The sequence below is a fragment of the Saccopteryx bilineata genome, chromosome 2, assembly GCF_036850765.1.
Source record: "Saccopteryx bilineata isolate mSacBil1 chromosome 2, mSacBil1_pri_phased_curated, whole genome shotgun sequence".
In the NCBI taxonomy this organism is placed as follows: Eukaryota; Metazoa; Chordata; class Mammalia; order Chiroptera; family Emballonuridae; genus Saccopteryx; species Saccopteryx bilineata.
The window spans coordinates 45,628,582-45,653,976 of NC_089491.1; the positions used below are offsets into that span (position 1 = coordinate 45,628,582).

Sequence of the window (25,395 nt, forward strand, 5' to 3'; positions counted from 1 at the left end):
ATCATATCCCTATTAAGTTCTCTAAAAGATCATTGAGTGATGATGGCTTACCGTTTTGTAAAACTTTGAAGTTTACCAGTAAGCACCTTACCCCAGGATTTGCCATTGTTTTACACAGTGTAGGATTTCCTGACCCAGTAGAAAGACTGAATAAGGTGTCATAATAAATATTTATTTTTTGAACATTTTTCTTTGCAATTTGAAATGTAGAAAAATATGTGTGTCTTTTCCCTACTGTTATAAAAAGTTTCATTATTCTAGAGTCCTTTTCAGTCTGTCTATGTTCTTACTGAAGACCTCTAGAAGGGGATTTCTTTTTTTTTTTTTTTTAACAGGCATAAATCACTTTATTTTCCTTATATAAAATTATGTGGTGGCCACAGCAGGAGCCTGGGTCCTCTGCACAGAAACTTGTAAAGACAAGATGGTCAGTGAATTCCTGATAGGGAGACTTAGTGAACACAGTCTCTTTCCAGAGGTCAGGGGTGACATAGCTATAGGTCTTGGAGATGGCATCAAAGGTGGCCTTGGCAAAGTTGCCCAGGGTAGCAGTGTAGTGCCTAGCCGAGGTATAGCAGTCATCGATACCAGCCATCATCAGCAATTTCTTGGGCACAGGGGCAGAGACAATGCCAGTGCCTCTGGGGGCAGGGATGAGGTGCACCAGCACAGAGCCACAGCGGCCTGTCACCTTGCAAGGGACAGTGTGGGGCTTGCCGATCTTGTTCCCCCAGGAGCCTCGCGAACAGGAACAATAGAGAGCTTGGCCAGGATAATGGCCCCACGGATTGCAGTGGCTACTTCTTTTGAGCATTTAACACCCAGACCAACATGTCCATTGTAGTCTCCAATGGCAACAAATGCCTTGAACCGGGTCCTCTGGCCAGCGCGTGTCTGCTTTTGCACAGGCATAATCTTCAAAACTTCGTCCTTAAGGGATGCCCCCAAGAAAAAGTCAATAATCTCTGACTCCTTGATAGGCAGGGAGAAGAGATAGATCTCCTCCAGAGACTTGATCTTCATGTCTTGACCAGGCGCCCCAGCTTGGTGACCGGAATCCACTCCTTGTCCTCCACCTTGCCTCCGCGAGCCCCGCGGCCGGGCCTCGACCCCGGCCGCGACCCCGACCCCGGATGTGCTGCCAAATCCTCCACAGAAGCCCCGCGGCTTCCCATTCCAGAGCTCCCTGGGCCTTCCGCAGCACCGGCGTCATCCGCCATTTGGTGTCTCCTCTGAAAAGGGCTAGAAGGGGATTTCTTAAATGGCATTGAGGGTATCTGTCTTGTCCGTCTAAGTTGACTGCTTTAGGGAGATCATTTTTGTTTAGGAAAAATCAATTCTGATTCCAAATTGTAGCATTGGTGGTTCAGTGGTAGAATTCTCGCCTGCCAAATTGTATAGTCTATGATTGTTTCCCTTATGTTTGCAAAGTTGCATGGAGCTTTTCTTTAGAGATGCCTTTGAGGTTTAATTCTGTAGGAACATACAGAGGCCAAGAAAAAGTAACAGAATACTACTATAAGAAAATGGTATTCATAGAACTCCCAGGGGAAAAAGAATATGGCAAAAGAAAGAGAAAACAGAAGAGAAATCCTGAAGGTCTCCCACTCCAGGATTTTTGCCTCAGAAAACAAAGATAATCTGTGATCCTATGGGCACATATCAAAAACTACTTAGACCTACACATTTTCTGATTGACTTTGTCTGATTAAACAAAGCTCAAAGAAAAAAATGAATAATTTATGATAAATCAATGTCCACATAGAATAAAAGCACATTTTAAAAGTATCATTTTATGTTTAATTCCTAAGTGAATGCTAAGCTTGTCTTTTTTTGTATGTGTGTGAGGTATTTTATTACCATTATCTTAGTTTAAATTTTTTTTAGATTTCAAAAGTAATTAAGAACGAGAAGTAAATACTGAATAGCTCTTGTACAGGCTTCAAAGTAAGCTTCATACATTATCCCACTGAAGTTTCACAACGCTGTTGGTTATCAGCAATATAGGGTTAGTGATACTAGCTCCACAGAAGAGTAAATGGAGACTTGGAGTCTTATGTGACTCCACCAAATAGGCACATCTGCCTTAATCAGCACTAAATTCCCACTCGATATTTGATAATCCAACTCTGGGTCTTTTCCATTATAGAAAGTCTCATTTTTAAAGGAACACTCTCAGACTGTGTGACATACCCACACACATGCTGGGGAGGCTGTACACAGTCTTGAAGGGCAATATGGAAGCCACAGTGACCTTCCACCATGTGTTATTTTAATGGTCATTTATTCCTATATCACAACGGATACTGGGTGGGAGGTTTACGGGCTGTATGGAGGAGGCCCATAAATCAGAAGGAACATTAGCTTGCTTGCGTTCTTTTGATAAGATATGGCTGAGTCCTCTCTATTATTCCCTGAATTCACTCCCAGATACAGATATGCTAGAAGAAAGTAGGTCCTAAAAAATCAACAGTATCATAAAAATATGTTATTCTGCCTCATCTTTTTATATCCCAACAATTTCAAATGGCTATTTGTAAAGTTAGTGTTGCTATTCTTCTTTCTTCCTACATCTTATTGGAAAAGAAGAGTAGTAAGTTCTCACAGGAGAAACACTCCAGTATCTGGGACCTTCTTTGGGTGTAATGAAATATTTGACTGGTGAGTTTTAGGCATGAAATTCTGAATGTATCTTCAATTTCTTGTTCTTCTTGCCTCCAAACTTCAATCCTCTTCATGTAGAGTTAAAAGTACTACTTCTCCCTGGTCTTTTATTTTCAAGAGTTCCTATAAATATTAATTAGTAGCATTAGCCTCACCATTTCTCGGGCAGCTACCTTGTACAAAGCAGTTGTGAGATATAATGACATAACACAGGGCAAGTTAGTTAGGCTAGTTCAACCATTTCAGAAAGAGACTCCCCTCCTCATCCTCTGCTGCCTGCCTCCGTCTCTACTGCTTCTCCTGTATGCTTCAGACTGATTAAAGGAAAGAGATGTGATCTGAAAACCAACAGTACTGTGTTCAAGATCTAGTCCATCTTGTATAATTTGGATCCAACCAGAATTTACCTGAGTTATTACTAAGTGGGAATAGTGAAATCTACCTTATGGGATTTTTTTAAGGAAAAGTGATACAATATATGTAAGAGCCAAATAGTGTGTGAAACACAAGAAACATTTGGAAAATGGTAGTTACTCTAGTTTCATAGTTACTGCAGTAATAACCCTGAAGGCAGTTGAAGCAATGGAGTGGTGGAAAGTAGGACCAATGCAAAGACTGCCATTGAGAACTTGGGCTTGGTAAAGTATAAGGCATTTCCTTCCGAGCACACTGACAGCTACTGAGGGCTTTATGAGCAAAGGTAACCTGGGATCTTACTTTTAGGTGTCGCTGGTGATTTCTAACAAACTACCTAGTACATAGGGACTTAACTCAATGGCTGCTTCCTGAATCCTTCACAGGTTCTTTGAAGTACAGCATTTCAGAGAAATTGAGCATTGTCTGAAGTGCTTGGCAACATACATTAGCTCTTCAGATGCTTAATGCTTGCATATTTCACATCTTTCAAATCAAGATACCTTGGAAAGTGGATGGAAAGGATGACAATGGTCAACCTAAAGAAAGGACTTGGACTCAATCTCAAAATTCAACATTTGCTTTTGAATACCTTGAAGACAGAATAAAAGAGAAAAATTGATAAAGTACACTATTCTTGGACTTAGGAAAGAATACATCACAACTCTGATACATATTTTATAGTAGAGTCAGAAATAACTAGAATTTCTATAAAAGGAAAAGATGTACTAATTCTGAGAGCCAGGATCTGGAAAGCAGACATAGAATAGGCAGCATTGGAGCCTAGGTCTTGAAGGCTGATAAATGGAAGAGGGAAAAGAATCCCCAAGATAGGAAGAACACATGAATAAAGACACACCATTGGGGAACAGAGGAAATAACTAAAGAGAGCTTCAGATTAAATACATTTATATCATATTAGAGGGGTACAAACAAAGAGTGATTCCTGGTAACATTCTCCTAATTAAACTGGAGAAATACAGGGCTTCTTGATAAAGAGCAGAGATATCTGCAGGTGGGAAATGTCAATTTCTCTCTGCTCTGTAGGGGATTCAAGTAATGATCTGCCCGTCCAGCCACTGCTGATTGCAGCAGCTCCAGGAGCTCAGTTGGTCCACAAGCTGCACTACGAGAAAGGAAGCTGTGTAATTGATTGACAGTTTCCCAGAAATTGCGGACCTCCTCCCTTCATTATTTGTCTCTCTTCACCATCACTGGACAATTTACAGTATTTGGGTGTGGATCAAAGGAATGAGCTTCAGTTGTTTTATTGAAAAGAAATTTTAAAGACGCACAGATTTAAATTCATTTGCTTAGCAATGTGGTAATGGTGTGTTAACTCTTTCCCTGAATATTTGCTTTATGCTGACTGGAGTAGAAAGTATTATCATTTTTGTAATGCTGTTATCATGCGTTTCCTCTAAGAAATTTAAGGAACCTTTCCAATGTTGAAATTGCTCAGCAGGGACAATTTATGCATTAGGCACAGTAGGCACGTTGCCGAGGATCCTTTTACAGATCCATTTATAGAGCCACAAAAACACTGTCATTTCCTTTCAAATCAGGAGAAAAAACTTTTAGAGTTGAAGAAAAGTTTAGTTTTCTTCAAATGAAAATTTTAAGAAAATTAAAGTTTTAGGGTACTTAAAGTCTATTAATTTTGCCTGAAGTAGAAAATAAATTAAAATGTTTCAAATTATATCAAAAGTAATATTTAATATGGATATTGTAATGGAAGGAGGGTCCCACAAAGGCAAAAATCCCCAGGGCCTACAGAAGTCAGATGTGCCCCTCCTGCTCAGCTCACCCCAACACAAGTTCTCTTCTCCCTCACAAAACTTCCCCTCTCACTCAGGCACTATCATGGAAAAGTCATGGAACTTAAATAACTCAGATTTGCTGTTTACTCTCTCTATGGCTTTGGGCAAATTGTTAGCCTATCCAAACTTCTGTTTGCTTATCAGTAAACAAATATCACAACTATTATCTCTCATACTTTTGGTCCTCCCATATTTAATCAGCTTATCCCTTTAGTTTCACTGATTTAAGAAAGGAAAAACATGATCAAACATTAAAAAAAATTTTTTTTTTGCCATTTCCAAATTCTAGGCTCCCAGAAGAATAGAAACATTTTGTGTACATTGGAAATAACTTAATAGACTGAGTAATAACTTTTAAAAATATTCTGTCCTTGCACTAGATGACAAATGTCCAAATCTCACTCTTCCCCCATCACCAAGTCCTGGAAAGCACTGATCTGTACTACAGTTTTGCAGTTCCTGCACTATTGTCCTTGTCTACAAACTTCTGTCTTCTTCACCTTTTTCACCCAGTCCCCTACTTTCCTCCCCTCTGATAGCTGTCAGTCTGTTCTCCATACCTATGAGTCTTTTCTATTTTGTTTATTTTGTTAATTAGATTCCACATATAATGAAAATCATATGGTTCTTGTCTTTCTCTGACTAGTTTATTTCACTTAGCATAATAATCTCCAGGTCTATTCCATGCTGTTGCAAAAGTGAAGATTTCATTCTTTTATATGGCTGAGTAGTATTCCATTGTGTGAATGTACCACTGCTTTTTTATGCTCTCATCTACTGATGGGCACTTGGGCTGCTTTTAGATCTTTGCTATTGTATATAACACTGCAATGAACATAGGGGTGCATATATTCTTTCACAGTAGTGTTTCATCTTTCTTTGAATATATTTTCCAGAAGTGAAAATGCTGGGTCATAAGGCAGTTCTATTTTTAATTTTTTTAGGTAACTCCATACTGCTTTCATCAGTGGCTGCACCAGTCTGCATTCCCACTAAGAGTGCACAAGTGTTCCTTTTTTCCACATCCTCACTAACACTTGTTGTTTGTCGATTTATTGACAGTCATTCTGAGAGGTGTGAGGTGACATCTCACTGTGGTTTTAATTTGCATTTCTTTGATTGATTAGTGATGTTGAGCATCTTTTTATATGTCTATGAGCCATCTATATGTCTTCTTTGGAGAAGTGTCTATTCAGGTCCTTTGCCCATTTCTTAGTTAGACTGTTTGTTTTGTTTGTTTGTTTTTGGTGTTGAGTTTTATAAGTTTCTTATAAATTGTAAATATTAAGCCCTCATCAGATATTATTTTTTCTGATATATTTACCTATTTTTATTTTTATTGCCTTATTGCAATGGCAAAGCCTTCTACTATGATGTTAAGTAGAGATAATGAAAGAGCATTTCTTACATTGTTCCTGATCTTTAGGAGAGAGTTTCACCATTAACTGTGACCTTGGCTGTAGGTTTTTCTTTATAGATACCTTTTATGAGGTTGTAGAAGTCTATTTCTAGTTTGCTTATAGAAGTTTTATTGTGAAAGAATGTTAAATTACGTCAGATTTTTTTTTGCATCTTTTGATAAGATCATGTGGATTTTCTCTTTTATAATGTTAATTTGGTAAATAAGCTTGAGTGATTTTCAAATACTAAACCAGCTTTGCATTCCCAGGACAAACTCTTTTTGCTCATAGAATATTGTTACTCTCTATTGTGTATTCCTGAATCCAATTTAATAATATTTTGTTGAGGATTTTTTGCACCTGTGGTTATAAGGGATATTAGCCTATAGAGGTGTTTTTTTTTTAGCGTTTTGTCTAATTTTGGTGTGAACATAATGGCTTAAGAAAAATTGTTTGCAAAATGTTTCTGACTCTTATTTTCAGAAAGATATTGCTTAGAATTGATGTTAATTCCTCTTAAATGTTTAACAGGATTCGCTAGTAAAATAACCTGGGCCTGTTGATTTCCTTGTGGGGTATTTTTAACTTGGTCATAGATTTAAATTCTTTAATGGCTAAGGAATCTTATCTACTTCATCTTTAAAGACTTTTGATCCTTCTGGTTTTTGAGGAAATGGTCCAAAGTTGTCAGATATGGGTGTAGAGTTGTTTGCAGTATTTTCTTATTATATTTTTAAAGCTATCGTGGCTTATATTGATATCTCTTCTCTTATTCCTGGAACTGGTCATTTTCATCTTTATTCTTTTTTTCTTTGACTGTATTTTTAGAAGGTTATACATTTTATTTTATTATAAAAAAAGATTTTAGTTTCAATAATTTTGTCTAATACTTTTATCATTGTTCTTAATTTTATTGGCTTTTGCAGCTAACTTTATTATTTCTATCCTTATACTTGTTCTGAGTTAATTTGTTTTATTTGTGTGTCTAGTTTCCTAAAGTAAATGCTTAAATTTGAGAACTTTATTTTTCTGTAACATCTATCTTTAATGCTATTTTTAAATATGTTCTAAGCCCTGATTTATCTGCATTTTAAAATTTTTGAGAGATTTTTGTTTCCATTCAGTTCAAAATATTTTATTTCCCTTGATACTTCTTCTTTAGAAGCATATTGTTTAACCACCAGTTTAGAGAGTTCTCTGTGATCTTCTTGTTATTGATTTCTTTTTTAATTCCTTTATGATCTGAAAAGATACTTTTAGTAAATTCAATTGTTTTCAAATCTATTGTTTGTTTTGTGACCTACAGTATAGTTTTTCTAGGGAAATACTTCATGTGCACTTAAAAAGAATGTGTGTGGCCTGACCTGTGGTGGCGCAGTGGATAAAGCATCGACCTGGAAATGCTGAGGTCGCCGGTTCAAAACCCTGGGCTTGCCTGGTCAAGGCACATATGGGAGTTGATGCTTCCAGCTCCTCCCCCCTGTCTCTCTCTCTCTCCTCTCTAAAATGAATAAATAAATAAATAAAAATTAAAAAAAAAAAAAAGAATGTGTGTATTTTGCTATTGTTTATAGTATTTTATAGATGTCAATTTACCATCATAATGACAAATGATGATACATGTGTCAATCACAGCTATTGGTTAATAATATTGCTCAATTCTTCTATATCCTTATTGATGTTCTGTTCGGTTTTATCTAGTATTCAAATTGGCAACTATATTGTGGATTTGTCTACCTATCTTTTCAGTTTTGTCAGTTTTACTTCATGTATTTTGGATTTGTATTAGTTTCTGAGCACTGCTATGACAAAGAACAATGGACTGGGTGGCTAAATGTATTTTCTCACAGTTCTGGAAACTTAAAGTCCAAGATTAAGGTGTGTGCAAGATTCATTCTTTTGAAAATTCTCTCCTAGGATTATGGATGACTGTCTTCACTTGTCTTCATATGGTTTTCCCTTTGTGTGTCTGTGTCTTAATCTCTTCTTCTTGTAGAGACACCTGTCCTAGCAGATTAAGGCCCATCTCAATGACCTCATTTAAACTAGGTATTTCTTTAGAGACTTTATCTCCAAATACAACCACATTCTGAGAAACTGAGGGTTAGGACTTCAACATAAGGATTTTGGGGGTATACAATTCAACCCACAATACTCCTTCCTCTAGTTTTTCCCAATCCGTGTATTTCTCACACACAAAATACATACACCCCATTTCAATAGCCTCCAAAGTCTTGACTTATTCCATCATCAAATCCAAGTCCAAAACTTTGTCTAAATATCATCTAAATAAAGTGTGGGTGACAGATGAGGTATAATTAATTTATCATGAAGTAAAATCCCAAAGCCCACTAGTGTGGCAGCCCTGCCTTCTGGGTTTTGGGGTACATATACATTTTGGATTCTTATGTTTTCTTGGTGAACTGACCCTTTATTATTATAAAATTTTATTACTGTTCTACATTATCTAATTCCCATAGCCTGAATCTCAGTGGTGCAGTGGATAAAGTATTGGCCTGGAATGCTGAGGTCACCAGTTCAAAATCTGGGCTCACCTGGTCAAGGCACATATAAAAAGCATCTACTACAGTTGAGGCTTCTTACTCTTCTCTGCTTCTCTCTCTCTCTCTCTCTTCTGTCTGAAAATCAATAAATAAAATTTTTATAATTCCTATGAGTGATACTAAATATTACATCTGCTAAATCCAGGCTAGATTAGGACCTTTTAGAAGCCCTGAAAATTGGTAATATTATTGTACCTGCAATATTTTTCTTTTAAGACAGAGGTGGGTAGGCAAGGAGGCAGGGAAACAACATCCCACATTCGCCTGACCTGATCAACCTGGCAATCTTTTTACAGTGTGATGCGCTGCCCATCTGGGTCAGCTGCCCCATTGCTCAGCAGTCAAACTATTTCAGTGCCTGAAGTGAGGCCATGGAGCCATCCTCAGTGTCTGGGGCCAACTTGCTGGAACCATTAGAGCCATGGCTGTGAGAGGGGAAGAGAAAGAGAGAGAGAGAGAGAGAGAGAGAGAGAGAGAAAAGAAGAAGAAGAAGAAGAAGAAGAAGAAGAAGAAGAAGAAGAAGAAGAAGGAGATAAAAGAAGAAGAAGAAGAAGAATAAGAAGAAGAAGAAGAAGAAAGAAGAAGAAGAAGAAGAAGAAGAAGAAGAAGAAGAAGAAGAAGAAGAAGAAGAAGAAGAAGAAGAAGAAGAAGAAGAAGAAGGGTGGAGAAGCAAATGGTTGCTTCTCCTGTGTGCCCTGACCAGGAATCACCCCAGGACTTCCACACTCCAGTCTGACACTCTACCACTGAGCCAACTGGTCAGGGCAGTACCTGTAATATTTATTTCACATTTATTGCATATTGTAGTAAAGTAATATTAGCCTTTAAAAAAATAAATGTATGCTAAAATTAATACTAATTTTTTTCTAGAAATAAACACCCTCCTTTAAGCTAAAATTTCTTATTTGCTGGTATGCTAAGGGAATGTATTGTCTTCCTTCCATCTGTTAATTAACCACTGCTAATGAGTGCTGCTATAGAATGTGGCCAGAATGGTCTTTTGACCCAATCAATTTAGGAAATGCTAAATGCAATATATCTCCAATAAATATTAGCTTCATAAATGCTTTCAAAGGCCTAAAAATTAATTTAAAACATTAAAATTATTTAGCTCCATATATTATAATTAATTTGACCACAGAGCTATTTTTCATGAAATGTCTAATTATACCCCATAAAGTAAAATTTCCTCTTAATACATTTTGGAAAATACAAAAAATACTTCAGAACTACAGCATCATTTTCTAAGCAGTTATTATGTATTGGAGACTATTCTAAAAGATTTACACACTTTACATTATTTACAACATGTAAGTTTTGAGTAAACACAATGAGGTAAATATTATCTTCATTTGATAGATGAAAAAATTGAGTGAGGTCACATAGCTTTTAGTAATGGCTCTGTGACTCAGATTTCATTTATGGCTCTCCATAATTTACCTAGCATGGAGCAGTGGCCCTTCCATCGCTTTCCTGGGAACCGATGTCATATTTTTCTTCTCATCAGTTTTGGTTCAACCTTCAGAGCCTCACCTCTCATCTATATGTAAATACTATTCTAGTGGACTTCTGCCCTCTGATTCATCAAGTCCTCATCCCTTCACTCCCATGAGTCTCTGACTTCAAATTCACTCTCTGGTTTTCAAATGAGACTATGATACTAGAAAAAAGCATGGATTGTACATTTCACCTCTGGCCTGCCACAGCCCTGTCTCTGCCTTCTTATAACAAATATCACCTTCCCTGGAGGGTTAAAGAGAGTTGCTGTGGTGTTAGAGGGCAAGAGAAAGGGAAGGAGAGTAAATAAATAAGGTAGATGTCAAGAGAGAATGAGATGTCAGGGGACAGCCACTGATGGGTTGGATGCACACTATCTCCAGTTCTCTCTCCAAATTGGAGGAGAAAAGAATGTGACAGAATCAGAAAAGCAGATTGTTAACTGGTAACCCTGGGCATCTCAAAATGTTCGAGGGACTCCCAAGTCTTTTGCAATGGTGAGATATACCAGGATTTGTTGACAATCTTGTAATATGAATCTCAACTTAAATAGTATAAATATAAAATTAAATTATGATTTTATAAATTGTTATGTCTATAATATGTTTATTAATAAATATCCATTAATAAAATATATTTTTGATACCATTTCCTTAGCAAATCCTATAAATACTAAATGTAATTTCTCTAATCAAGAAATAATTAAACCCACTGAATGGTGTTCAGCTCTGCTGAAGCCAAATGATTCATTCATTTGTTTGTTATAAAACGCACTGAGTATCTTCTAGTTATGACTTCTGGAGGCTGAGTTGGCCATTAAAAGTTTCAGTTGCTTGAATGTATAGTTCAGGAGATGTTAAGGTCATATCATATTATAGCTAGAACTTTAGCTAGATTAATACCTCATACCCAAGTCAGGAATGCTTTTTGTTAGAGGTTGTAAAATCTTCAGATAGCAGGCAAAGGAGTGGTTAAGTTAAAGAAACGAGTAGGAGAAAACTAGAAACAAACCCAAAAGCTCTTATGGAAACAAACCAACCAACAAGCCGTATTAAAGAGGCCTGAAAAAATGAAAATTGAACCTGCTTGATTTAGAGCATGGTGGGAGCAGACTTCCAAGATTTATTTTCTCTGTAGGTCTGGCAATGTACAGAATGCAGTCTTGATTTCCTTTCACGCTGCTAATGAACTTGATAGAGCAAACTCTCATCTGTTTACCCTCTGACAAGCTCCCTTAGCTTATGTTTGAGTTGAAAATGCACAAGCCTAAGAAGAAGCTAGAGTCTTGCCTCAGGAGTAGTGTGATGAAGAAGGTCAAAGCCAGCAGAGTAAATGAAATACTCACAAACCTGGACCAGGGGAGAGACAATCACTTTTAACAGATCATTATTTTGAAAGGAAGTGTATGTTGTGTTTTAAAGTGTTTCTTCAACAGAGAAATCTACCTGGGTGGACAGATAAACAAGATTAAATTTGTGCAACTACAAGGCTAGGAGAAAGAGCACATTATTGGATTTTCAAGGTTCTGGAACAAAAATTATTTTTCCAACAAAATCAATCATTTTAGAGTCATATGGCTGAACATAAGTATTTTTTTAACCAGATTTATTAAATTTAGATTAGTGTATAATTATCTGCACATATTTAGAGGGTACACATTTATATGTTTTGGCATTTATATCTGTGAAACCATCACCCCAATCAAGATAATGACCATAGTCATCACTCCTAAAATTTCTGCATGCCCCTTTGTAATCATCACTCTCCTTTACTTCGGGCCCCATCTCAGTCTCATGCCCAGGAAGTCACTGATCTGATCTCTTACACTATAAATTAGTTTGCTTTCTCTAGATTTTATATAATGTAGTCTTCTAGTGTGTACTTCTTTTCACTGGCTTCTAATTATTTAACTATTACTTTGAGGCTCATCCATGTTGTAGCTCAATAGTTCATTATTTATTGACGAGTAGCACTTCATTGTATGGATATACCAGATTGTTTATCTACACACCCATTAATGGACACTGGGTCTGTACAGGTTATCTATTGTTGCGTAACAAATCACCCTAGAACTTAGTAGGTTAAAACAACAAAACAATTGTTAGTTCATAGTTACTGTGTGTCAGGAATCTGAGTGCAGCTTAGCAGGTGCCCCTGGCTCAGGGTCCCTCAATAAAGCTACAGTTATGGTTTCAGCCAAGAATTCAACTGGAGGACGTTCCACTTTCAAGCTCACTCACATGGCAGGGCATGTTGGCAAATCTTAGGCTTCTTAGTGGGATAGGCTCAGTGACTCAACACAATCAAGTTGACCTTTGGCTCCCACCACCACTGCCAGAGGCAAATTGGGTAGTTCTTACATATAGGTAACTATATGATCTGCAACATGTGTCCTCCAGGATTATTACAGGAGGGTTGCACAGTCATGCAAAATGTTTATTGAGGGCCAGGCCTAGAAGTGCCTTACCCTGTATCTACCTATATCCCATAATTGTACCCCAGACCCCTCACATCACATCTACCTACATCATGTTGTCAGAACCCAGTTCCATAGCCACCACCTAACTGTGAGAGGAACTAAGCACATAAGTATTCATCAGCACTAGCTGGTACATGCACTTTCTCTAAATAAGCTTTGGGATCCTGTTAAGACCAATTCTTTGCATGTCTTCTTTAATTCATATTTCATTCTAGGCATATAATAGGTGTTCAAAAATATTTATATCATACTTCCATTTATATCATTGCAAAACCTCTATGAAGCAGGTACTATTATTCCCATCTGCACATGAAAAACCTGAGGCTCAGAAAAGTTACGTAAGGATCCTAAACCCACACGTTGGTTAGTCACTGAATTAAATTCTAACTTTGTACTTTCATGTTCAGTAAACTTTATGTGATACCATTGGTTTCTCTGAATGGTGTTGGATCCCTTAGTCAGCCCTGTGTTGAGTTTCTAACATAATGTTATTCTGAGGGTATTGCCAGGGGGACACCAATGGTAACAAAGCCCATAGTGCCTACCACAGACCCTCTGCTCCTCGTCTGAGAGTCAGCCTGGCCCTCCCTTCGGCTTTTGTCACAGGGGACTGAGAGTGAGTCTGGAGTCTGCCCCCACCTTCCATAAATGTTTGTTCTCCTAGCTTGCTGGTGTGATATCAGCAGCAGTCAGAGCCTCACTGCCTCTGTGTTCCCCAAGTTACAGCTGGGGTTCTCACATGACATTTGAAGATGGACCTTTCAGCCCCAGTGCAAGCAGCCTCCCCTGTAGCCAAACCAGTGAATTCCCTTCAAAGTCATAGCCTTTCTTCTTCCAGAAGATTAAATGGCTCCTTCATTCATTGGACTGTCATTGGTCTTTCTTTCTGTGCCTGTACCAGTGTCCCCTTCCATGAAGAGGTGAGTGTGAGACCTTATTTACTATTCCCCATAAGATACTTAGTATGGAGCCCCTCCTTTAAGCTCTATTCCTTCAGAGATCAATCCCATTCTCTTTCTAAAAGTTGCACTCTCCTACATCCCGATTATAGTACACACACACACACACACACACACACACACCATCTTCACTTGGAGCTAAATGTTCTGTCTCACTTTAAAGCTCTCCCTACAGGAGTATTTTTATTCTGGGACACACCTGTATTAAATGAATAGATTTTTGAAAATGTGGAACAACATTGTTAATATCCATCTTCAGTCTCTTTGTCCTCCTTTTCCTCCTCTTCTCAACTCCTTCACCCACCATGACCATTTTCTTCTGGTCCATTAAGTGATATTTTATTGCTATCATGTCATCAATGATGGTCATGGTTATTTAGTATTTCTAGTGCTTTCTATTTTATATTACTTTGCAGTCATCATCCTCTTGATTCTCACAAACAAGGTCAGTGAATTTCTCATTTTATCATGTCACGCACAAAGAGGGATGCTGGCTCAATGCAACGCCACTCGGAGGGTCAGGCACATCTATGAGATGGGAAATTCTGACAGTTTGCTTTTTGCTTACTGACTGAACACAGTACAGAAATTGTCTCCCCCTCTTCACCATTTATAATCACTCAACAAGGAGGTATCGCTATAACAGCAGCAAGAGCACTCAGCAACACAACACTGGGGTAATTACAAGCAAACGGGAACCTCAAGACTGACTTCATCACCAGGAGCCACACTCTTCGCAGTCCTCTGAGGAAAGGGTTAATGCAACAGCCTCGCCAGTCAAGGACAACTTAGGGTGGCAGCCAGAGAAATAAATACCCACCTGCAGTCCCTCACCGCCCAAGTGAGCACTACTTTATCAAAAGCTGGATGTGTGGTTCATGTTTCATTACCTGGGTCAGGAAGAGTGTAAATTTGGAAGCCATATTTTACAATTTTCCCCTGTCTTGAACTGTTAACAGCATACCTACGGGTTGAGTCGCAGCCTTGAAAATGTATGAGCTCTTTTCTACTCCATTGGAGCATCAGAAGTGTGCTGGCCCCAGAGCTAGAGCAAACACAATTACGGAAATAAGAAGCTTGTTTATACCGTTCTACAGGAATCCTCCTAAGAAAGAATTTTGCAGATACTGCCCGGCTCACCATAACTCAATCTGTGGTTTGAGACTCTTCCTTATAGTTGATGAATTATCCTATAATCAAAATCACCTTGGGTTTTTACTTTGTTTACTCGAAATTGTTTAATTCAGATATTTTTAAATATGCTAACAGATTGACCATCAAACACAATGCCCCACTAGGGATTCTAAAGCATTTGTGTGTTTTGAATGGCAGTCAATTTGTGACGTAACCATTCTCAAGACTTATTAATGCTTTTGTCTTAATATAGTGTCTTTTCCTGTCCAAAAGCTGTTATAAGCTGAACTGTGTCTTTCTTAACCACCAGGACTCGGGATGTAACTGTTTGGCGATAAGGCCTTTGAAGGGATGATTAAGTTAAAATGAGGCTGTTATAGTGAATCTTCTCCGAATCTGACTGGTGCACTTACACACAAAAAGACATGAGGGATGTGTGTGCATAGATAAAAGACCATATGAGGATACAGGAAGAAGGCAGTCATCTGCAAGCTAAAGAGAGAGGCCTCAAATCAAACTAAACCTGCCAATACCTTCCTTTTGGACTACTAGCCTCCAGAAATACAAGAAAATCAACTTGTATTTGAAAATCAACTTGTAAGAGAAAATCTTCTCTTACTGAAGCCTCCTGCTCTGTATACTTTACTATGATAGCCATAGCAAAGTAATACACTCCCCCAAAACCAAGGTCTCATTAAAACCTAACTAAGTTATAAAACCTAAAATTTTGTTAAGGGATGATTTGCACATATAGAAACAATTTAAAATGGACTTTACCAATAGAGTGTTGGTTATTTCTGATGGGCTAACATTTGCTATGTATACATTTTTTTTTCATTCATTTAGTGGACCTTACTTTAGAACTTATTCTGAACCTTGCATGGTGCAATGCACCAAGAATGACTCAAATATACAATAATATCTGACATATTTCAATGGCTATACTGTACAGAAACATAAGTGAAGTATATATTGAGTGGTGAGAAATCTTCTGGCAAGTTCAACTAAGATGTGATATTTGCAATAGCAGAAAGATAGGAGGCACCAGTAGACCAAATAGCAAGAACAGCATTTTGGCAAGAGTATAAGGTTCACAGAGTGTCAGTACCAAAGGTAACCCTGGATGTGTGGTTCATTAGCAATAGATGAGGTAATGTCATGAATTCTAGATTTAGATGTGGAATTAACCTACATGATTACATCCATTGGTTTTGCTAAAACCAATAAGATTATGAGCTTGAAACAAAGTAAGGTAGCTAAGAGCCCTGCCTTCAGAGTAGATAAACCTGGTTCTATTCTTAATCCTACCTACCATGATTTAGCTTTCTGGACATGGTTAATATTGCTTAACCTTTTTGGGTCTCGATTTCCTCTTTTGTAAAAAGTGTAGGAAATAATACTAGTTCACCTCATAGAGTAGTTGTTAGAAATATCTATATTTAGCTTTTACTTGGTGCCTCACCCAAAATAATTTGATTATTTTAAATTTTTTTTATTTTTCTTACAATAGATCTTTTCCTTTGAAAATAAGAAAAAATAAGATTAAAAATCTAATGACTTGGTTTACCAAATAAATTGACTAGAAATGTGAAAAAATAAAAAGTACTGTCTCTGCAATACTAAACATCCAAATGAAAACAAAAATGTGATGGCGGATCAGAAACCTAGGTTGGGCATACTCTCACCATCAAATAAGAAAATATTTGAAATGTAAGCAGTCTAAACAACATTTTAAAATTTTTGTTGTGTTTCTTTTAAGTATGGATATTCAGTTCATTGGGTGCAGAGCCTGAAAGTTGAATGAGGAGAATTTGGACTAGGCAGAAAATGGATTAACCTTTATGTAATCTCATAAAAGCCATTATTCCCAGATCGAAACAAAATTCCAGGTTGGGGTGCATGTGATCCTTCAAAAGAACATTTGACCGCTTCCTGAGCTTAGCACTCATACTCTTTTTGTTGGCCTCTTTATTTGGCAGGCCTTAGTTATGGGGTCATGAATTTCTGTCATCATAAGTCCAACGGCAAAGTGGAATCTGAGAAGTATTTGTGTCCAGACTTTCAGCGTTTTCTCTCGTGGGAGAAATTTTGGAGAGAGCACATCCTCTTGTGACTGAAGCTGTTATTTATTAAAGCAGAGATGAATTGATGGATTGAGCAGCAGTGGACCAAAGTTGAGCTCTGCCACAGGATGCTGAAGACCTTGTCAGATATGTGCAGCCAGTAGACAGCTGCGAGGCAACCCTTGACCTGAGAGCTCCACCATGGTAATTAGTGTTGTAAATGAGTCAAGCTCGCATTGGCATATGCTCAAATTTGAAATAGCACCCTCAGTCACTACCCTGGTGTTATGATCATTGTCACTGCTGTTAGAGTGGGCTAAATGCATTCTTAAAGGGTTAACAAAGCAATAACAGAGAAACTTGCAACTGTCTCCCCCAGCCCCCTACTTCCCCACCCCAGATGATTTCCCAAACCTATTTAAAATAGAGATGGATTCAAGTGAGTCTTCTATACCACAGACTGATCTTTGGCTGTATAAGATTACTTTTCAACAATATAAGATGCATAAGTGCCTTTTCATCGTATGAAGAAAGCATGCCCACTGGCAAATGAATCATATTATAAAAATTGATTGTATCCCAAAAGGGAAAATTGTTATTGAAGATCCAATGGCCTGGGATGATACACCATTGATCATTGTAAGAAATACTTCCAGAAACTGTTTTTAATCTTTCCGCCAGAGCATTAGCAATTATTCTTTAGCCCATGGTGAGTAATGACTTGAGTTTCCCAGCTTCTCAATCGATAAAACATTTACCCTACCGCTACAAATGTGCTCTTCGCTTAGACAAGCAGAATTTTTCTTCCAATTACTCTTTTTTTAGTGTGACCTCATAAAATATTTTAAAACATATTTCATGGCTTTTTAAAAAAGGCGGGAGTTGGGGGGAGATCACTACTCTTCCATGCGCTTATTTTTTCCTTTCTCTTTCTTTTGAGAAATAAGTCATAAAGAATTCATCATTATTTGGATAGCTCAGACTGCTTTTTCTTTTTATCATCTTTTTCAAACTTAAAGTATGGTTAGAGTACAGACAACTGCCCGTTTGGGGTTGGCCAATCATAAAACACCCCCTTCCCATTTTTCCCGAATAAAAGTGATTGTCTGAATTCCTCGGAAATCTAACAACAAAATAACCCTCCCAAGGAGGTGGAGCTCCTCCTCCACTTTCTTTACATGCCTCATGAAACTATCGCACTGGCTAATGGAGAGCAGACATAAAACACACTTTCATCAGGGTAAAAAAGAGCTGTGCAGAAAATTAGAGATAAAGACAAATGTTCAGAAATGCCCTTTGATGACAGAAAAGTTAATGTTCCATCAAGTTCTCCTTTCCCAAAGAATCCATGCTGTACTTCCACTTGAAATTACAACCTCAACTCAAGCAAAAGCGCTCACTTCTATTTCTTGTCACAGCTGCTTTCTGTGTAGAACAACGTCTACTTGAGCATATTTACTCAACTAAGATTCTCATACAAAAGAATTGGCAACTCCTAAAAGAAGACTGGTTCTTGCTGGGTTTCTGGATGAAGGTTTGGTTTCATCCAAAAACCCACAGGCATTGTTTTCATTAGGTTGGGTAAACCGAATTCAGCCCCAATCTTGTATCCTCAATGTTTTCTCTGCCTAAGGGTGGTTTTAAATGGTGTGTGCCTGGGATGAGAAAACAAAATAGAAAAGAGTGGGCTTTTGTTTATTGTCATTGATTTAAGATGCTGCTAGTAGCCCTGGCCAGGCAGCTCAGTTGGTTAACATTGGCCCAATATGACAAAGTTGCAGGTTTGATCACCAGTAAAGTCACATAAAAGAATCAACCAATGAATGCATAAATAAGTGGAACAACAAATCTCTCTGTCTCTCTCAAATTAATAAATTAAAAAAAATTAAGGTGTTGCTGTTAACTAAGAATGCAGAGCCTTATTGACTTAAGGAGCCCAGTTGTAGAAGAACCAAGGTGCTTTTGACTCTAGAAAAGGAATTACTGGATACACACTTTGTTGGTATTGATTTTTGTAAAATGAAACAGTAGAGAAAACTTCAGAGTTTTAAGTAGCTATTTCTTTCATCATATTTTGCTCAGAATGAAGAAGTTCTATTTTATAAATAGGGCACAGCTGGCTGGAGTAGAAAATTATAAAAATATGCATTACCTAAGTCATCTATACCAGGTCTATGGTAAAATGGTCACATCAAGCTAATCATGACAACTCTCGATTAAGAAGTCAGCAACAACTGTGTTGGAAAATGCTCAGTGTAAATAGGTATTTCATGAGTTTCCCAACATGTATTTGATCAAACCTGGAGTCACTGGGATTATTTTATGGTGACTCTTCTTGCTTCTTTATTCCACTCATGCATTTATTCAGCAAACATAATATGAGTACATACAAAGGGCTAAGTGTTTTAGTCTCCCTGCCTACTTGGAACTCACTGTGTCTTTAGAAAGAGAGCATGAAAAGCACATAAATGACTTATAACATGGTAATTGTATCATGACCCCTTAGAACAGACAGAACAAACAATACTGTCTGGGAAAAACTCATGGTGAATATGGTGTCTGAACTGAGTCTTGAAGTCAAGGGCTCAGGGGTGATAAATACAAAAACATATTTTTTTTGAGAGATGAAAGAGCTGTCTCTGATTAGTCCACTATCATGTTTTAGTAACACACCAAATGCAGCATCTATTGCTGGTATCTAGGGGCACCACTGGCCTGGAACTCATATTGACAAAAACAGCAAATTTTACCTTTTGGCTTAATTGTTAAATAATGATACATACAGCACTAGAATTAAACCATTTTCATAACCCTGATAGATTTTTTTTTTCTTTTTGTATCTGGAGTCAAGAAATAGAAGCGACTCTGTGCCTTCTTTGGCCCATATTTTCAGATGTCTTTCCAAACCACCTGGTGTTATCTATCCTATAACGACCCCACTATCCCCTCCCCTACCCAATGACATGTCTTTCTTCTTCAAAGTGTGTACCTAAAGAAATTGTTAAACATCAGGGCAAGAAGAAAGTGCATTGACAGTAAATGGGGATTGAATTTTAATTGGGAAAATGCCCCTTAATTTTAACCTTTTGGCACAAAGGAGCCAAACGGGGTGGTGGTCCTTAAAGCATTAATGCACTCCATAAAGTGCTATACAGACTAAAGGGATTATAGGAGTGTAACAAATATTTTGAAGAAAATGAATGCCCAGGTCGGTGATGTTCTTTCCCCTAAAGGCTTGCTTCCTATTGTATAGGCACATTCTTCATTTGTCACACTAAGTCAGCACTCTGGGCTATGACTTTTCTTGCATCCCCCTAGGAATGCCATATTTTAAGACTGCTATTATACTGTGTCATGTAGCTGCATACCCCTGGCTGCCTCCCTTTCTCTACCTGGAAGGTTAATCAAACACAGTCAAATGTAAGCATTTCCTCATTCTGTAGCAGGCATCCTGGGGGAACACAATTTGGGATTAGTGACTGACCCTGCTGTTCATTCTGACTGCACACACTCCAAATTGCATTCTCCTTTTAATAAGCGAAGCTGGTAGGAGAAAGGCAAGCATCATTAACTAAAAGTTAGCTAGGGATTGAAACACAGCACCTTTTGCTTTTTTCTAAGAAGCCCTTCTGAAAAGAAACCTTTTGTCCCCAGCAACCATGTAACAGTATCTCTAAGGATTTCATGATAATTTGTCTTGACCTTTAGCAAAAGGAAATCTTATACGATGATTTAGTCACGTATATTTCTTGGTCACTTACCTATTATTTTATTTCTGTCATTGTTGGAGAGAATGAGTTTAGGAGAGTGAGAAAGGATTAGCAATAAGCTTTTTTTGGAGTTCCATGACATACTCAAAATATGAAGGATTAAGGATAACCGCCTAGCAGGCAGCAGTTAGTGATCCATATTTAACACCTTCCTCGGTGGGCTGCAGGTGCAACTGAAAAGGATTTCTGGGAAAGCACCCTGTTCTTCTCTTTATTCCATTTCCTGCTTTCTTGTCCCAATGCCACAGGTCAACATTTCCCCTCCGTCTTGCAGTCTTGGGTTCTGGGTTGCTTGATCTTATTGTGGAAATGACACCATGTTTAGATGCAAGGTTGAGAGATTTTATTTTTAAGCTTCTTGCTACTCAAGTGGTTTCACTCCATAGCTATTAAGATTTTATTTTTACTTGTTTTTTTTATTATTTTTCTACTTGGTTTCTTTTCTTTTGCAGGTTGATTTTAATCCACTAGTTACTGATTTTATCACAAGACAGTAATGTGGGCAAATGTTTTTTTGTACAGCGTGAGCTAAAGAAAATATTTCCAAAGAATTCAATTTAATCGTGACCGATAGCTGGAGGTGTAGATGCATTCTGCGCTCAGGTGTCTGTCTTCAGCTCACGTTTGTACACTGAGTGACTTCGGTGCTTCTTCCAGAACTGTGCCGCATACGACCCCTACAGAGGCCCAAGGTATCCCCGGGGAGTGAGCTTGCGCCCCTGTTTGATGGGGAAAAAAAATCACATAAAAGATAAACCCTTTGGCTACCTTCTCTACATGTTTCATGATCTCTCTGCCATGTGGCTTCATCTAACATCTTTTCATCATAATGTGAAAACTACCATGATAACATAGCATAGAAGAGAAATGATTGGAAGAGTGTCTTATTTAAGAATGTGCTTTGAGTTAGTGCGGTAGGCAGAATTTCCAGAGTTTCTAGTCCATGCCCCAACCCTTGGGACCCCGGAGTATGTCACCTCACCTGGAAAATATGATTAAGGGAAGGACTTTGAGTTGGGGAAGTTTAACTGGATTATCAGAGTCTGGGTGGGACTAATTTAATCACATGGGGTTTTAAAAGCAGAAAACTTCCCAGGGCTGTGATCAGAGAGAGATGTTATGCTGGAAGAAGAGTCACAGAAAATGTTTCTGGCTTTGAAGATGGAGGAAAGGGCCTTGAGCTGAGGAATACAAGTAGACTCTAGAAGCTGTAAAGGCAAGGAAATGGACTTTCCCCGGGAACCTCAGGAAAGGGATGCAGCTCTGCCGATGTCCTGATTTGAACACAGTGCGGCCCCTTGTCGGACTGCTAACCTCAGGACTATAAGACAATGAATATGTGCTGTTTTGCACCACTACTCTTGCAGGGACATAACAACAGCGATAGACCGCTAATAGAGATAGCTACTACTCTCTCTTATTCTGCCGGTCCTCCATGTGCTTCTGCCAACGATTAACTTAGTTTGCACATCTGGAACAAGTAAAAGATTGGTTTAGAGCAGGGGTCAGTAAACTGTGAGACTAGATAGTAAATTCTGCCGTCATAGCCAAAGAGAATTGTTATACGTCATCCAAGGGTGGGCAAAAGTAGGTTTATAGTTGTGAATGCATGAAACAAACACAGAGTTATTGTGGTATTATTATTTATTAATCATTGTCTTATTTATTTGTAGTACAACTATAAACCTACTTTTGCCCACCCCTGTACAAATCCATGCATGTGGCTGTGTTCCAATAGAACTTTATTTATGAACACAAGACGTTCACCAGTGGGTAGTGAGCAGTTTGCCAATCTCTGGTTTAAAGACTTGTTGTCAGTGTGGTTCCCAGATTGACAACAGCCCCCGAGACCTTGTTAGAAATGTAGAATCTCAGGCCTCACTCTGGACAGACTGAACCAGATTCTGCCTTTTAACAAGATCCTCATATGATTCATATAAATATTTAAATTTAAGAAGCACTGGTTTGGAAGATTTAGCATTCTAGAGATAAATAAAAATTATCAGACCCAAGTTATTATTACTATCCTGTTTCCAGCCACAGAGCACCACTAAGGTAAGGGAAACAAATGTAAGACTTTAAAGAAAAGATAGGAGCATTTGTTAAGCATCTATTATACGATATATACGAGCCACTTTCAGATATGTTATCCTGTTTAATCCTCAAAATAACTCTTCCCATCATTTCCCCCAGTTGTTCTAGATGTTTCCCACAGTCTCTGATGAATGAGCACAGAGATCCAAAGCTCATGCTTAGACTCTAAAACTCAAGCTTTTCCCACCATCCCATACTAAAGTGTCTGTTTTGAAATAATTCCCGGATGACGTCAGAGTAATGGCGGGGTAGGAAGCGATACCGATAAATCTCCCCCAAAACTCAACAAGATCTTCAACCAGAAACAGAAAAACCTATACTTGGAGCTTCCAGATTCTTCGCAATACACCCAAAGGTGTGATTGAGTGAAAAATTGGCTAAATATATAACCAAACCCCGAAGGAAATAGGGAGTAAGAAATGCTCCGCCTTCCTCACTAACCTAAACAGGGCGGCTTTCTCTGGTAACTGTGAATATAGAAACTGAGGCGGGCAAAGGGGGTGAATAGATCCAGGCCGCCGCAGCACAAACGGCCGAACCAGGCTGTGGCTCAGAGATCCAAGCCGAGGAAAATCTGATCCTGTGGCAACCCGGGCAATACAAGCTAACACTCGCGCCAAACCCAAACAAAGAAAGACAAGCGGAGCAGCCATTTTACCCGGTCTCCTGGTCGGTGCGCAGTTAGTGGGAGAGAGATTTCTTCCTAAGCCCCGGAAGTGGGTGCCCGTGTTGCCCCACGGAGAGGCAGGGTCAGAGGCCTTTCTGTGGGCTGAGGGCAGAGTCTCTGGGCAGCCCCAGCGCCCTGGGAAAGCCACGCACGGGAGGGAGTGAGAACTAATTCCAAAGGGAGATTTTCCGTGCTGGAGGGTGTTTCACTCAGAGGGAACCGCGGCCGGCCTCATATCCTGGTTTGCGCGCGCAGATAAGGAGTGAGCGATTCCTCCGAGTGCCTCGGCAGTGCGTGCCCGTGTTATCGCACAGAGGGGCAGAGTCAGGGGCCTTTGTGTGGGCCAAAGCGGAATCTCGGGCAGCCCCAGCGCCTTGCAAAAGCCGCACACGGGGACGGAGCGAGACTCAATTCCAACGCTGCAACTTTTCCCTGCGGTTGGGGGTTTCACTCAGAGCGTGAGACTGCTGGCCGGATATCCTGGTTGCAGACAGTGAGTGAGAGTTTCCTCCAAGCGCCCCGGAAGTGGGCGCCCGCTTGTGTTACCGGATAGAGTGGCAGAGCCAGAGGTCTTCGAGTGGGCGGAAAGCCCGCCTGATTATGCTAGCAGCTCTGACTGACTGAGCCTTAACCAGAGCCCTGTGCTGAGTGGAAATAGAGTGGGGAGTTGCCAGCTCTTTGAGCCTCTTACTATCCAGGCAGAGGCAGCAGCAACCCCATAGCTGGATTATCAGGCTACTAATTGAGGAAGGAAAGACTAGGAGAAAGGCTCCAGGAACACGGACTCTCTCACTGTCGGAGCCTATAAATGCTAATGAGCCTCGACTCCCAACGAAACTAAAGCACAATACATGACATTGCCATAGAGACTTATCAACTGCAAACCTCTACCTGAGCGTGCCAAAGGGGCAGAACCCGGGGTACAGAGTCACCGACCAGGAAGAGGGAGAGAAAAGAAAAAGCAAGAAGATAACCTCTCAAAATCAAGAATAATCTGCAGACTTTATAACCTATCCCATTTTATTATATTTGTTCATTTGTTTCTCTTATCTTCATTCTTGAGACTTTTTTTCCTCCTCCAATTTGGCCGATTAACTCTCTACCGGTCTTACTCTCTCCTCTCCTTGAACTACACTACCCATAAGTGTTACATCTCCCATTATCATTTCTCTTCTCTTCCTTTCTCTCTATGAGGGTTGCACTCCAAAACCCTTAACTCTCTCTCTCTCTCTCCTTTCTTTTTTCTTCTTTTAGTGGTTCCCTCTTTTTTTTTCTCTCTCTCTTTCTTTTCTCCCTCTATATTAGTTTCTTCCTTTCTCCTTTACATCTCCTCTCATTCAAATCTCAATAACAAACAAATTATCTTATCTGGGACTCAAACCTATGTTTGTGGCATTTTGGGGGGTTTTTACTTCACCTTTTTAACTCACTAGCAGTGCTCCCATCCCTGGCTCTCCATATTATCTAGTTCTTGTTCCACTAAATACAATAGTAAGTTTTTAATTTGTCCCCCCATTTTTCCTTTTCCTCTTATTCCTCTCATCATAACTCTTAGACAAGCAACACCTAAAAGCAAATCATTTTATTCTTGACCCAAATTTTTTCCTTATTTGCTTTTTGTGGGTCCATATGCTCTTTTTTTTTTCTTTTTTCTTTTTTTTTTTTCCTTTTTTTTTTTTTTTCTTTCTCTCTTTTTTGCCCCTTTATTACTTTTCCCCAATTCAGGCCCTCCATCACAGGCATTGTTTGTTATAACTCACAGTCCACCACAAGATTTTCTCAAGAAAGAGGGGAGAGGAGAGGAGAGGAAAAAAGGAGGGGGGGAATAATTTCCTTTTTTTTTAAATTTTTATTTTATTTTATTTTTCTT

At 38.8% G+C, this 25,395-nt stretch overlaps 1 pseudogene; it reads right to left on the reverse strand.

Moving 5' to 3' along the window:
• Positions 1–310: 310 nt before the first annotated feature.
• LOC136322837 (small ribosomal subunit protein uS5 pseudogene) lies at positions 311–1,220 on the reverse strand (annotated as a pseudogene).
• Positions 1,221–25,395: the final 24,175 nt, after the last annotated feature.